The sequence below is a fragment of the Scyliorhinus canicula genome, chromosome 2 (assembly GCF_902713615.1).
Source record: "Scyliorhinus canicula chromosome 2, sScyCan1.1, whole genome shotgun sequence".
NCBI classification, from domain to species: Eukaryota; Metazoa; Chordata; class Chondrichthyes; order Carcharhiniformes; family Scyliorhinidae; genus Scyliorhinus; species Scyliorhinus canicula.
In genome coordinates, this window is record NC_052147.1 from 266,139,946 (window position 1) to 266,152,806 (window position 12,861).

General features: G+C 50.6%; 1 protein-coding gene across 1 annotated transcript in view; it reads left to right on the forward strand.

Annotated features, from left to right (window-relative positions):
• The first annotated feature begins 724 nt into the window (after positions 1 to 724).
• The window catches only part of si:dkey-3d4.3 (leucine-zipper-like transcriptional regulator 1), a 70,223-nt gene continuing 58,086 nt past the window's right edge, over positions 725 to 12,861 (forward strand). The window contains exon 1 of the mRNA XM_038790306.1: positions 725 to 855. The gene's annotated coding sequence lies outside the window, so the exon portion shown is untranslated. The remainder of the gene's footprint in view (positions 856 to 12,861) is intronic.

The window sequence follows — 12,861 nt, forward strand, 5'->3', positions numbered from 1 at the left end:
TCTGGCCCGCGATCAGGGCCCATCGATCGGAGGGCTGGCCTCGCTCCCCTGGCCTACTTTCTGGCGCGGCCAGCCCCTGAACACCGACTATCGATCGGAGGGCCGGCCTTGCTCCCCCGGCCTAATTTCTGGTGCGGCCAGCCCCTGAACACCGACTCCATCTTGAGTCGGGGCCGGCACGCTAAAGAAGTCCCCCGCGCACGCGCAGGATGGCGTGGCCCAACTGCGCATGCGCAGGATTGAGCTGGCCATACTGCGCATGCGCGGGTTGACGCGGCGGGAGGCTGGAGCGGCGTGAACCACTCTAACGCCATGGAATCGTACGTAACCGGGCCCGGTTTGCGACGTCGTGAAACGCGCCCTCGTTCACAACAGCATAAACTCTTGGGCCCAATATTGGCCCACTGTCTTCCCACAAGCTCAGGGGATGGGTTTGGATAAAGATCCGAGGATTAACTCTTTCTTTAAAAGAAGACTGTTAAAACATGTGCTTTGGGAATTTCATCTTCTAACGATGGACGCCGCCTAAGTTTGTGGACTCAGAAGCACATCTTTGTTTAATTGGCACATCATTCGCTGGCTGGATGTCCAGAACGCCATCTCTTTGTCTGGCAGTCCGCTTGGACGGGTGGGAGGGCTGCAAAAACATCCGGAAAAGAATGGTCTTGGCCCCTCCGGCGTTGCCCGTTGACCATCCGGGACTGCAGGAGGCAGCAGCGGACGAGCCGAGCCGGCGGAAAAGGCAGGCGAATGTTGACAGCAGGGCGGTGCCTCCTGAGCTCTCAGTGGCTTCTCGGCGAGCGCCGGGGTTTGCGGGTGGCGAGGAGAGTTTCATTTGTTTGCCCTGGATACATGGTATTTAACTTTGCTGTTTGTCTTTGGGATGTCGGGGGCGCTCAGGCAGTGATGTGCGGGCGCGGGATTTGGAACGTTGACCCAGATTGGGGGGCGCGCGAATGGATACTTTGTGAACTGTAGCAATTTTGTGTGGTCAGCAGTGATCAATTTCCCCCGGTGACGGTCTGAACACAGCAGCTCCGCTGTTACAGTGACTGTTACATCTTTCAACAGGAGTACATATCTAGACCATTCTGTGGACCTGGCTCCGGGGAGAGACGATGCCCTAACTTTTAAGGCACAATCTAAAGTGTCGTTTTTACAGGCAGGGCTTGGGGTTGAACTGCAATGAGTTCGCTGCGAATGCAGCTGCTGACAGCTGTGCTGTTGCTTACAGTTGCTGATACACACACACTTTATAAGCTGTGTTGTACTGTGGGGGAACCCACGTGTGTAGCACTGTAAATTCCCACTTCAACTGGTCGCGATGTAATCCCCCTCCATCAGGTCTTCCAGTTGATCTGTCTCCAATCGGTTCACTTTGATCTCTGAGTCAGGAGGTCCGAGCCACTGCAAAGGAGTTTATCAGCGCCTTTCACCGCCACTGGGACCTCTCAATATGATTTACGGTCCACCTGTTTTGAAGCATATTCATTGTTGTAAGGTGGGAAAGACAGCAGCCGATAGGCTCACAGTTAACCCCCACAAACACCAGTGTGATAACGACTAGATCATCTATTTTTGTGATGTTTGATTGAAGAATAAACAATGGACAGTATTCTGGTGATAACTCTTCTCTGCTCCTCTTATGACTAGCGTCCTGGGATCTTTTGCAACTACCCAGGGAGGTGGGTTATCATAGAATTTACAGTGCAGAAGGAGGCCATTCGGCCCATCGAGTCTGCACCGGCTCCTGGAAAGAGCACCCTACCCAAGGTTAACACCTCCACCCTATCCCCATAACCCAGTAACCCCACCCAACACTAAGGGCAATTTTGGACACTAAGGGCAATTTATCATGTCCAATCCACCTAATTTGCACATCTTTGGACTGTGGGAGGAAACCGGAGCACCCGGAGGAAACCCACGCACACACGGGGAGGATGTGCAGACTCCGCACAGACAGTGACCCAAGCCGGAATCGAACCTGGGACCCTGGAGCTGTGAAGCGATTGTGCTATCCACAATGCTACCGTATACCATTTCAACCAGCAGTGTAGCACGCCCCGAACACTGCATTGCATTGGAGTGTTAGATTTGATTTTTATGCACAAGCCCTAGACTGAGACTTGTACCTGGTACCTTGTGACTCGGAGCTAGGCTACCAACTGATGGTGACACTCGGGCACAAAAATCTAGGCAGCCACTCCAATGTGGTACTCGGGGAGTGCTCAACTGTTGAAGATGCCAACTTTCAGATGACACATTAAACTGAAGCCCAGTTTACTTGTATGGTTGCACTATTTCGAAAGAGGGCAGGAGGGGAGTTCTCCCCTCAATCAACATTCTCAAGGAAAACAGATTCTCTGGTCAAATTAGCTGCTGGGTCTTTTCTGCTATTTGATTTCCCCCATCATGGTGTTACTGGGTTACGGGGATAGGGCGGAGGCGTGGGCTTGAGCAGGGTGCTTTTCCAAGGGCTGGTGCAGACTCGATGGGCCAAATGTCGTCCTTCTGCACTGTATGATTCTATGATCATGGACCACAGTTGATCACAGAGGTTGAAGCAGGGGATGGAGGTAGAGGGGGACATTGTTTGGAAGTTCTTCCTCCATTCAGTATGAGTGCTTGTGCAGGAGATTGGTGCCAGAGTACAGGGCAACAGTGAGAAAACTGCTTTAAGAACACGGGAGCAAGAATCAGCTGTATGGCCCTTTGAACATTCAATACGATAATGGCTAATCTCCCTCAACTCCACTTTTCTGCCCACTCTCCATATACCTTGAATTCCTGAGAGATTAAATCTGTCTTTCTCAGCCTTGAATATAGCCAACGTTGGAACATCTAGAACCCTCTAGCGCTGGGAATTCCCCAAAGATTCATAACCCTTTGACTGAAGAATTTTCTCCTCATCTGAGACCTAAATGAGCCAGCCCTTATCTTGAGGCTTTCACTCTGTGTTGTAAATTCCAAAACTAGACTTCTCCATATCTTCCCTGTCGAGCCATTGCAACAAGCAAGTCTAATCTTGTCTTTGCTGAGGCTTGTGCCTATACACATTATGACAGGTCGAATCAACACTATACTCCAACGCTGGTTTACTTTAGTCAGTTAAACTGCTTTGTGCATTATGCGAAAGGACCAACATACAAGAATACATAGGCTTTTAGAAACAGGAAATGCTATTGTCGACATCACGCCCATCCCAACTTGATGCACCTCCGCACCATGGCAACATTCCACCACATCAGTATGACTCAACAGATAAGTGTGGGAAAAATCATGGTGTTTTCATGGCTGGGTCATGTGGTAAAATTGAATATAGCGGTCAATCGCAGTATGTTGGAATGCAGTTTGCTTATTTGTCACAATGTAATCGTAGTGCATCATGGAGGAACATACAGCCTGTTCTCTTGCAAAGTCGCAGATATTGATTTAAAGGATGATTTAGAACGGGTGTGCCTTTTGTTATTTACATCAGTTTATTAAAATTACAGTTTGTTACCTGAGTGCCTGACCTTGGTCTGGTCACCAGAGGAAGTGAGGATGATGCACAGCAGAGGGTGTCTGATTGTCCACAGGCAAATCACCCCAAGCCACATTTACCCAACTTTCCCATCCCTACACTTTTCCCATCCTGAAATGTCTGAAGCGTGGAATCATCGAATCATAGAATTTACAGTGCAAAAGGAGGCCATTCGGCCCATCGAGTCTGCACCGGCCCTTGGAAAGAGCACCCTATTTAAGCCCACGCCCTATCTCCCTAACCCAGTAATTGAACTCAGTGCCTTGCCACACCGTTGCAGGAGGAAGTTAAGGGTCAACCACATTGCTGTGGTCTGGAGTCACATGTAGGCCAGACCAGGTAAGGATGGCAGATTTCTTTCTCCATTAATGAGCCAGATGGGTTTCATGGTCACCGTCACTGAGACTAGCTTTTCCATTCCAGATTATTACCTGAAATCAAACTCCAGCAGCTGCCATGGTGTGATTTGAACCCTTGTCCCCAGAACATTGGATTATTAGTCCAGTGACACTACCACTATGCCACTGTGTACCCGTCACTCCCCCCACCCCACCCCCACGCCCCGCACATAAAATGAAAAAATAATAAGGGGGCGACACGAGGCATAACTTCTTTCAAAAAAGTCAACACAGACACAAAGGACTAAATGATCTCTCTCTGTGCAAGAAGTTTCAATGATTGAAGTGATAATCGAGGCAGATGCATCATTTCACTACTGGGGGTGGGCAGGACTGCTGGATAGTTAAAGGAGCAGTCTTTCTGCTCTTATTTAAATTGGGGCTGCGTTTGCAGCCATTGCCGTGCTTGTGCAGTTGTACTATTTTACTCGTGATGTCATTGCAAGCTAAGAGCGAGGAAACGGTCAGGGAATTCGCTCAAGCTAAAGTTTATAGCTTTTCGTAGTTTTTACAAAGTTTAACCAGCCATTATGTTGTCACGATTATTTAACTTTAGACCGACCCTTCTGAGCAGTCTTCTTATGTTAGGTGTAACGATTCAAATGCTGTGCATATTTCAAATATTCTCTCTCTCTCTGGATGACACAGAAAAAAAAATCAAGATATTTTGGTGGCTATTCTTTCCTGTTCATACAGACTGTTGAACTCGGTTTACTCATTGCTGCTCCTCAGGTTGTACGTTAGAGGCTCATCGAACATTGCACATGATTGCTGTGTGAGAATTTAACTTGCACGTTTTGTAACATTATAAAGACAGAATAAGGAAGGGCAAAGGACAGTTTAACAAACGACCATGGTACAGTAGGAATGCAGGAGTTTTAAGATGGTTGGTTAGCTCAGTTGGTTGGACGACTGATTTGTGATGTGGGACGACGCCAACAGCGTGGGTTCAATTCCTGTACCGGCTGAGGTTATCCATGAAGGTCCCACCATCTCCACCCCGCCCCTCGCCTGAGGTGTGGTGACCCTCTGGTTAAATCACCACCAGTCAGCTCTCAACCAAGAGAGCAGCCTACGGTCCTCTGGAACTGTGGCGACATTTAATGGTTTTAATAACAAACGAGAGGAGGAGGAACAAAACATCAGATGAAGCTCCGTTTTTATCAACCACACCAAAGTAACTTTGAAATCCTCAGAGTTCAGCTGCGCATGGATTTTGCAAGTGGGGATGTTTGGTGTACAGATATGACTGTTGAGGTCAGACATGCTGTCACAATGCGCCCTTGCTAAAACTATACAATTATACACTGCAAAACTGAGGCCAGCATGCCCCTTCAATTTAAACTGTAACTTTTCACTCATCTCCTGCAGATTCCGAATACAATTCAACCAGCATTGTGTCTCCTGCAAATAAACAGCCTTTGTTCGCTGTGCATACGCAGACCGGTATCGGTGGTCATTTTGTGTTGGCTGGACACAGTGTTAAATTCAGGTTTCCGTTTGCCCATCGAGTTGAATATAAGCAATTCCTCGGAATATAGGGAGCTCTCCTCGTAACATGGTCGATGTTCATCCCTTAAACGGATGAAAACAGATCCATTGGTCGTCTTCTCAGGGCTGCATGCAAACTATGGGTGTGATCTTCCCAAAAGGTAACAAAGTCTCCGAGCGAGCGCAGTGCCGAGAAACACATGGCTATTCAATACGACTCGCATTGAATAGGGGGACTAAACGGGGAACGCATGTCCGAAGCTGCACATAGCCCCGTATTTTACAATGTGAAGCTCCACTCGCTGGAACTTCCTGTTGGAGCGAGAGATTGGGACGCAATTTTTAAATGGCATCCCGATTTCCGGGACCCACCAAAAAATGCCCAACCTCCTCCCTCCCTAGCCCAAACACATCATGGGAGGGTCTGCGGCCTCTGTCCCCCAATATCCACAGCGGCAACCCCAGCCTGATCGAACGTGTGCAACAATTGCCAGCTTGGCACCCTGGCAGTACCCCTGCAAGTTGGCAGTGCCATTTGGGCACCGTGGCAGTGCCAGGCTGGCACCCAGGTTGCGCTGACAGAGGCACTGCCAAGGTGTCAGGCCACCACCCAAGGGCATGCAGCTGGGGGCCTCTGAAATCCCTTGGGGACTCCCACGAGTGCCATTCCGTGTGGTCCCCGTTTGTGGGGACCAGTACCAAACGACACCCGCCCGAAATCACCGAAGCAAAGGGATTGGAACCCAAAGCCTCAGATAGCTTGAGAATCTGCACATTACTGCCTCACTCTAATATGCAGATTTGCCAAAAATCGATCCCACGAGGTGTTGCGAGCCGGGTAGATCCCAGGAGTAGAGTCTCCTGGCTTTCTCCGGCCACGCTGCACCGCGGCGAGCTGCTTTTCCGGCACACCGTGGCCGGAGGATCACGCCCTATAAATCCGGCATGCCTCTTTATTTTGTATCTTCCTTTTAAAATTTCCAAGCTCTTTTCTCCTGGCCACAGTTGCCAACCTTAAGTTGTCACCAAACCGCTTGTGACTTCAGAAAAAAATGAAATTCAGTATTGAAATTGGATTGGATTGGATTTGTTTATTGTCACGTGTAGCGAGGTACAGTGAAAAGTATTTTCCTGCGTGCAGCTCAAACAGATGATTAAGTACATGGGAAGTAAAGGGAATGAAAGAAAATACATTACAGGGCAACACAATGTAACTACATAAACACTGGCATCGGATGAAGCATACAGGGCGTAGTGTTAATGATGTCAGTCCATAAGAGGGTCATTTAGGAGTCTAGTAACAGCGGGGAAGAAGATTTTTATTTGATCCCTTCTGGACCTAATATGCTGAAGAAACCTTTAAAGGTTGAGGACCATGTATCACGTTGTTATCGAGGCTCCAGCAGTGTAAAGTGAGTTGTATCTTCTACCTGTGACTTCAAGGCGTCTTGAATTTCCCGTTTTTGTTCCTTGCATAATGCCACACGGCCATTTACGCAGCTAAATAATTGTTCTGATCCGTTCAGTATGTCATTGTATTTTTGTTGCTCCTGGGTGTATTTTGCAGATGCGAATAGGATTGTATTACTTAATTAAATAGGTAGCACGTGGCGCATTAATGCTATGAGTCATTTCCCTCTATGAGACCAACAGTGCATCGATGTGGTGTTGATTGGCTATCACCATGACAAGGGAGAATTGTTTACTCCAGAGTGTTCAGTTCATAATACTGTGAGAATTGCACTGACACTTCATGTGCAATCCCTTCTGTTTCTATCTCCCTCTCTGCGGGCAAACAAATAGACCATTGTATTATAAGGACCTGGATTTCAGTGTCAGTAGTAAAGCAACAGCGCTCACTGATAACCGCGAAGAAAGCTGCCCACAAAGATCTAGTGAGCGCTCTGCTATGGCTTTTCTCTTTTCTCAAATACGGGTTAAATCTGGCACCAGATCAAGGGGCACAGTGATGTCAGCAAGCAAGATAAACAGTCAATCACATTGAAGTATTCTCATTGGCAGCAAATCAGGAAGTTAAAAGCACTAAATCCCTTTATTTTTCTTTAATTTTCAGGATTTATATAATAAATTATATGATTTAAAAGTAAAATATAACATCATAAGCAGTAACAGGAGTAGGCCATTTGGCCCATCAAACCGATACGGCCATTGAATAATAGCGAAAGAGGGAGACTGAGAGAGAGATCATTACTGATTACAGGGGCTGGTTTAGCACACGGCTAAATCGCTGGCTTTGAAAGCAGACCAAGGCAGGCCAGCAGCACGGTTCAATTCCCGTACCAGCCTCCCCGAACAGGCGCCGGAATGTGGCGACTAGGGGCTTTTCACAGTAACTTCATTTGAAGCCTACTTGTGACAATAAGCAATTTTCATCTGTTCTCGCAGTGTTTTGGATGATTGTGATATTTATTTTTCTTCTCGTTCCTGATTCTTCTTGGCAGAATCAGTTTTTAAAACTCCTGTCTATATATTCCCATTTTATTTCTTGCAATCGTTGTTGCAGACCAAGTAATCCCACTCTTCGATCTTTCCTTCTCTGAAATATTTGGCACATTTCAAGACAGAAATTAACAGGATAAAAGGTTATTTTGTCCTCCACAATGGGTTTTGAGTTTCTGTTAAGTGCCTGAACGTTATTTTCTTAGAATGGCAGTTGATTAATGTCCACCACTTTGCATTTTTGATACCTTCCTTTGAGAGTGCCCCTGTTTGAAGTGGACCATGAAACCCCCCCCCCCCCCCCCCCCAGGTGTGCAGTACCATGCAACAAGTATGCAGTGCAATTCATATCAAAACTTTCCGGAAAAGTGGCCCAATTTACAGTTTCATAATCACAGAATTGTTACGAAGCAGAAGGAGGCCATTTGGCCCATTGTGTCTTCACCAGTTCTCCAAATGAGCATTATCACTTTGTGCCATTCTCCTGCCTTCTACTCATATACCTGCCAGTGTTTCTATTCAAGTAATCATCTAATACCCTTTGACTACCTCGATTGTAGCTGCCCCCAACTCCCTTTCAGCCTGTGATTTCCAGACTCCCAACAACTACAACTTGCTGCATGAAAATGTTTTTCTCACAACACATTTGTTTCTGTGCCCTCACGTTCTTGCTCCTTTTATGAGTGGGAACAGTTTCTCCCTATCTACTCTGTCCGGGCCCCTCAAAATAATCATAATAATCTTTATTGTCACAAATAGGCTTACACTAACACTGCGATGAAGTTACTGTGAAAAGTCCCTAGTCGCCACATTCCGGCGCCTGTTCGGGTACACAGAGGGAGAATTCAGAATGTCCAATTCACCTAATAGTATGTTTTTCGGGACTTGTGGGAGGAAACCGGAACACTCAGAGGAAGCCCACGCAGACACAGGGAGAACGTGCAGACTGCGCCCAGACAGTGACCTAAGCTGGGATTTGAATCTGGTACCCTGGAGCTGTGAAGCAACAGTGCTAACCACTGTGCTACTGTGCCACCCATCTCTATCCAAGGAGAACAGTTCCAACCTCTCCAATCTATCCTCAGACCTGAAGTTTCTCATTCCCGGAACTATTTTTTAAAACTTCGTCCGCACTCTCCAATGTGTTCATATCCTTCCTATAGATTGCCGCCCAGAACTGTATACAATATTCCAACTGATGTCTAACTAAGTTCAACATAACTTAATTGCTTTTCTACATGCCCCTATTCATAAAGACCAAGATGCTGTCATCTATCGCCATCTGTCCTGCCACCTTCCGGTCCCTCTGCTCCTGCACCCTTTTAAGAATTGTACGCCTTAATTTATATTGTCTCTCCATGCTCTTGCTACCAAAATGCATCATCTCACACTTCTCCGCATTGAACTTCATCTGCCACCTATTGTTGGACCACATCCCCCATTCTACCTAGGTTATTGGTAGAAATGAGAACCATGACCTCTGGCTGTCCCCCCCCCCCCCCCCCCCCCCCCAATGTCCTGTAGCCTCCCTGCAACATAGAATCATAGAATCCCTAAGTGCAGAAGGAGGCCATTTGATCCTTCGAGCCTGCTACGGCCCTTTGAACGACCACACTAACTAGGCCCAATCCCCCATCCTATTCCTGCAACCCCACCCTAAGGGGCAATTTAGCGTGGCCAATCCACCTAACTTGTATATCTTTGGACTGTGGGAGGAAATTGGAGCACCCGGAGGAAACCCACGCAGACACGGGGAGAACGTGCAAACTCCACACAGTCACCCAAAGCCAGAATTGAATCCGGGTTCCGGGTCCCAGGTACTGTGCGGCAGCAGTGCTAACCACTGTGCCCCCCCACCTTGTCTCTGGTACCATGGAGGCAACATATCATCCTGGAGTCATGTCAGACATTTTTTTTTGTTTTAAAAACTGTCCGTCTTTAAACAGTTCAGTAGGTCTGTGGTTAGCTGGTGAAGTTGTTGGTGGATCTCTCCCAGTCACAGTTTCCTGTCATTGTGACAATGTGCGGACTCCAGAAGTTGCTTTCATTTTCAGTGGGGTAATGATGGTCAATTGTGACAGTATCGCTGTCACTACAGACCACAAAGTCTGGCTCCTTAGGATATTGCAGCAACCTTTTTAAAAAAGAAAGTTCATGTACGGCATTATGGGAAATAAATTGTTACTTTATGCATTGATTTAGCACCTTCACTCGGGACATTCTGAGATGGGTTGTCCAACATGTGGCCCCCGGCCCACAGCCTGTCTCGCTAGCAGTTTGTACCTGGCCCCGGCCATTCGTCACAGTGAACCCTGCCGTACGTTACCTTGTGTTTGAGATGCTCCGAGGATTTGTGGATCTTTCCGCCAGTTTCTCCTGGTGCTGATATTTTAAAGATGGGTGAGGGGGCTGCGTCTGTGCTGCTGGGAGTGACGTACTGAATGGGTCAGGGAAAGGGAACCAGTGGCGTGGGACAGTCTGAAAATCACCGCCACCGTGAAGGAACAAAGAACAAAGAAAAGTACAGCACAGGAACAGGCCCTTCGGCCCTCCAAACCTGCGCCGACCGTGCTGTCATCTAAACTAAAATCTTCTACACTTCCTGGGACCGCATCCCTCTATTCCCATCCTATTCATGTATTTGTCAAGATGCCCCTTAAACGTCACTATCGTCCCTGCTTCCACCACCTCCTCTGGCAGTGAGTTCCAGGCACCCACTACCCTCTGTGTAAAAAAACTTACCTCGTACGTCTACTCTAAACCTTGCCCCTCGCAGATTAAACCTATGCCCCCTAGTAATTGACCCCTCTACCCTGGGAAAAAGTCTCTGACTATCCACTCTGTCTTTGCCCCTCATAATTCTGTCGACCTCTATCAGGTCGCCCCTCAACCTCCGTTGTTCCTGTGAGAACAAACCGAGTTTATTCAACCTCTCCTCATAGCTAAAGTGGTGAGCGAGAAGGAGGCAGGGGGAGATAGCGAGAGGGAGGCAGGGGGCGATAGCGAGAGGGAGGCAGGGGGAGATAGCGAGAGGGAGGCAGGGGGCGATTGCGAGAGGGAGGCACGGGGAGATAGCGAGAGGGAGGCAGGGGGAGATAGCAAGAGGGAGGCAGGGGGAGATAGCAAGAGGGAGGCAGGGGGAGATAGCGAGAGGGAGGCAGGGGGAGATAACGAGAGGGAGGCACTGGGAGATAGCGAGAGGGAGGCTGGGGGAGATAGCGAGAGGGAGGCAGGGGGCGATAGCGAGAGGGAGGCGGGGGCGATAGCAAGAGGGAGGCAGGGGGCGATAGCGAGAGGGAGGCAAGGGGAGATAGCGAGAGGGAGTCAGGGGGAGATAGCGAGAGGGAGGCAGGGGGCGATAGCGAGAGGGAGGCAGGGGGCGATAGCGAGAGGGAGGCAGGGGGCGATAGCGAGAGGGAGGCAGGGGGCGATAGCGAGAGGGAGGCAGGGGGCGATAGCGAGAGGGAGGCAGGGGGAGATAGCGAGAAGGAGGCAGGGGGAGATAGCGAGAGGGAGGCAGGGGGAGATAGCGAGAGGGAGGCAGGGGGAGATAGCGAGAGGGAGGCAGGGGGAGATAGCGAGAGGGAGGCAGGGGGCGATAGCGAGAGGGAGGCACGGGGAGATGGCGAGAGGGAGGCAGGGGGAGATAGCGAGAGGGAGGCAGGGGGAGATGGCGAGAGGGAGGCAGGGGGAGATAGCGAGAGGGAGGCAGGGGCCGATAGCGAGAGGGAGTCAGGGGCGATAGCGAGAGGGAGGCAGGGGGAGATAGCGAGAGGGAGGCAGGGGGAGATAGCGAGAGGGAGTCAGGGGGTGATAGCGAGAGGGAGGCACTGGGAGATAGCGAGAGGGAGGCAGGGGGCGATAGCGAGAGGGAGGCGGGGGGAGATAGCGAGAGGGAGGCACGGGGGAGATAGCGAGAGGGAGGCAGGGGGAGATAGCGAGAAGGAGGCACGGGGAGATAGCGAGAGGGAGGCTGGGGGAGATAGCGAGAGGGAGGCAGGGGGAGATAGCGAGAGGGAGGCAGGGGGAGATAGCGAGAGGGAGGCAGGGGGCGATAGCGAGAGGGAGGCAGGGGGAGATAGCGAGAGGGAGGCAGGGGGAGATAGCGAGAAGGAGGCAGGGGGAGATAGCGAGAGGGAGGCGGGGGGAGATAACGAGAGGGAGGCAGGGGGAGATAGCGAGAAGGAGGCAGGGGGAGATAGCGAGAGGGAGGCAGGGGGAGATAGCGAGAGGGAGGCAGGGGGAGATAGCGAGAGGGAGGCAGGGGGCGATAGCGAGAGGGAGGCAGGGGCCGATAGCGAGAGGGAGGCTGGGGGAGATAGTGAGAGGGAGGCTGGGGGAGATGGCGAGAGGGAGGCAGGGGGAGATAGCGAGAGGGAGGCAGGGGGGAGATAGCGAGAGGGAGGCAGGGGGCGATTGCGAGAGGGAGGCACGGGGAGATGGCGAGAGGGAGGCAGGGGGAGATAGCGAGAGGGAGGCAGGGGCCGATAGCGAGAGGGAGTCAGGGGGCGATAGCGAGAGGGAGGCACTGGAGATAGCGAGAGGGAGGCAGGGGGAGATAGCTAGAGGGAGGCAGGGGAGATAGCGAGAGGGAGGCAGGGGGAGATAGCGAGAGGGAGGCAGGGCGATAGCGAGAGGGAGGCGGGGGGAGATAGCGAGAGGGAGGCACGGGGAGATAGCGAGAGGGAGGCAGGGAGATAGCGAGAGGGAGGCAGGGAGAGAGAGAGAGGGAGGCAGGGGGAGATAGCGAGAGGGAGGCAGGGGCGATAGCGAGAGGGAGGCAGGGGGAGATAGCGAGAGGGAGAGGAGATAGCGAGAGGGAGGCAGGGGATAGAGAGAGGGGGCAGGGGGAGATAGCGAGAGGGAGGCAGGGAGATAGCGAGAGGGAGGCAGGGGAGATAGCGAGGGGCAGGGGGGATAGCGAGAGGGAGGCAGGGGGAGATAGCGAGAGGGAGGCAGGGGATAGCGAGAGGGAGGCAGGGGAGATAG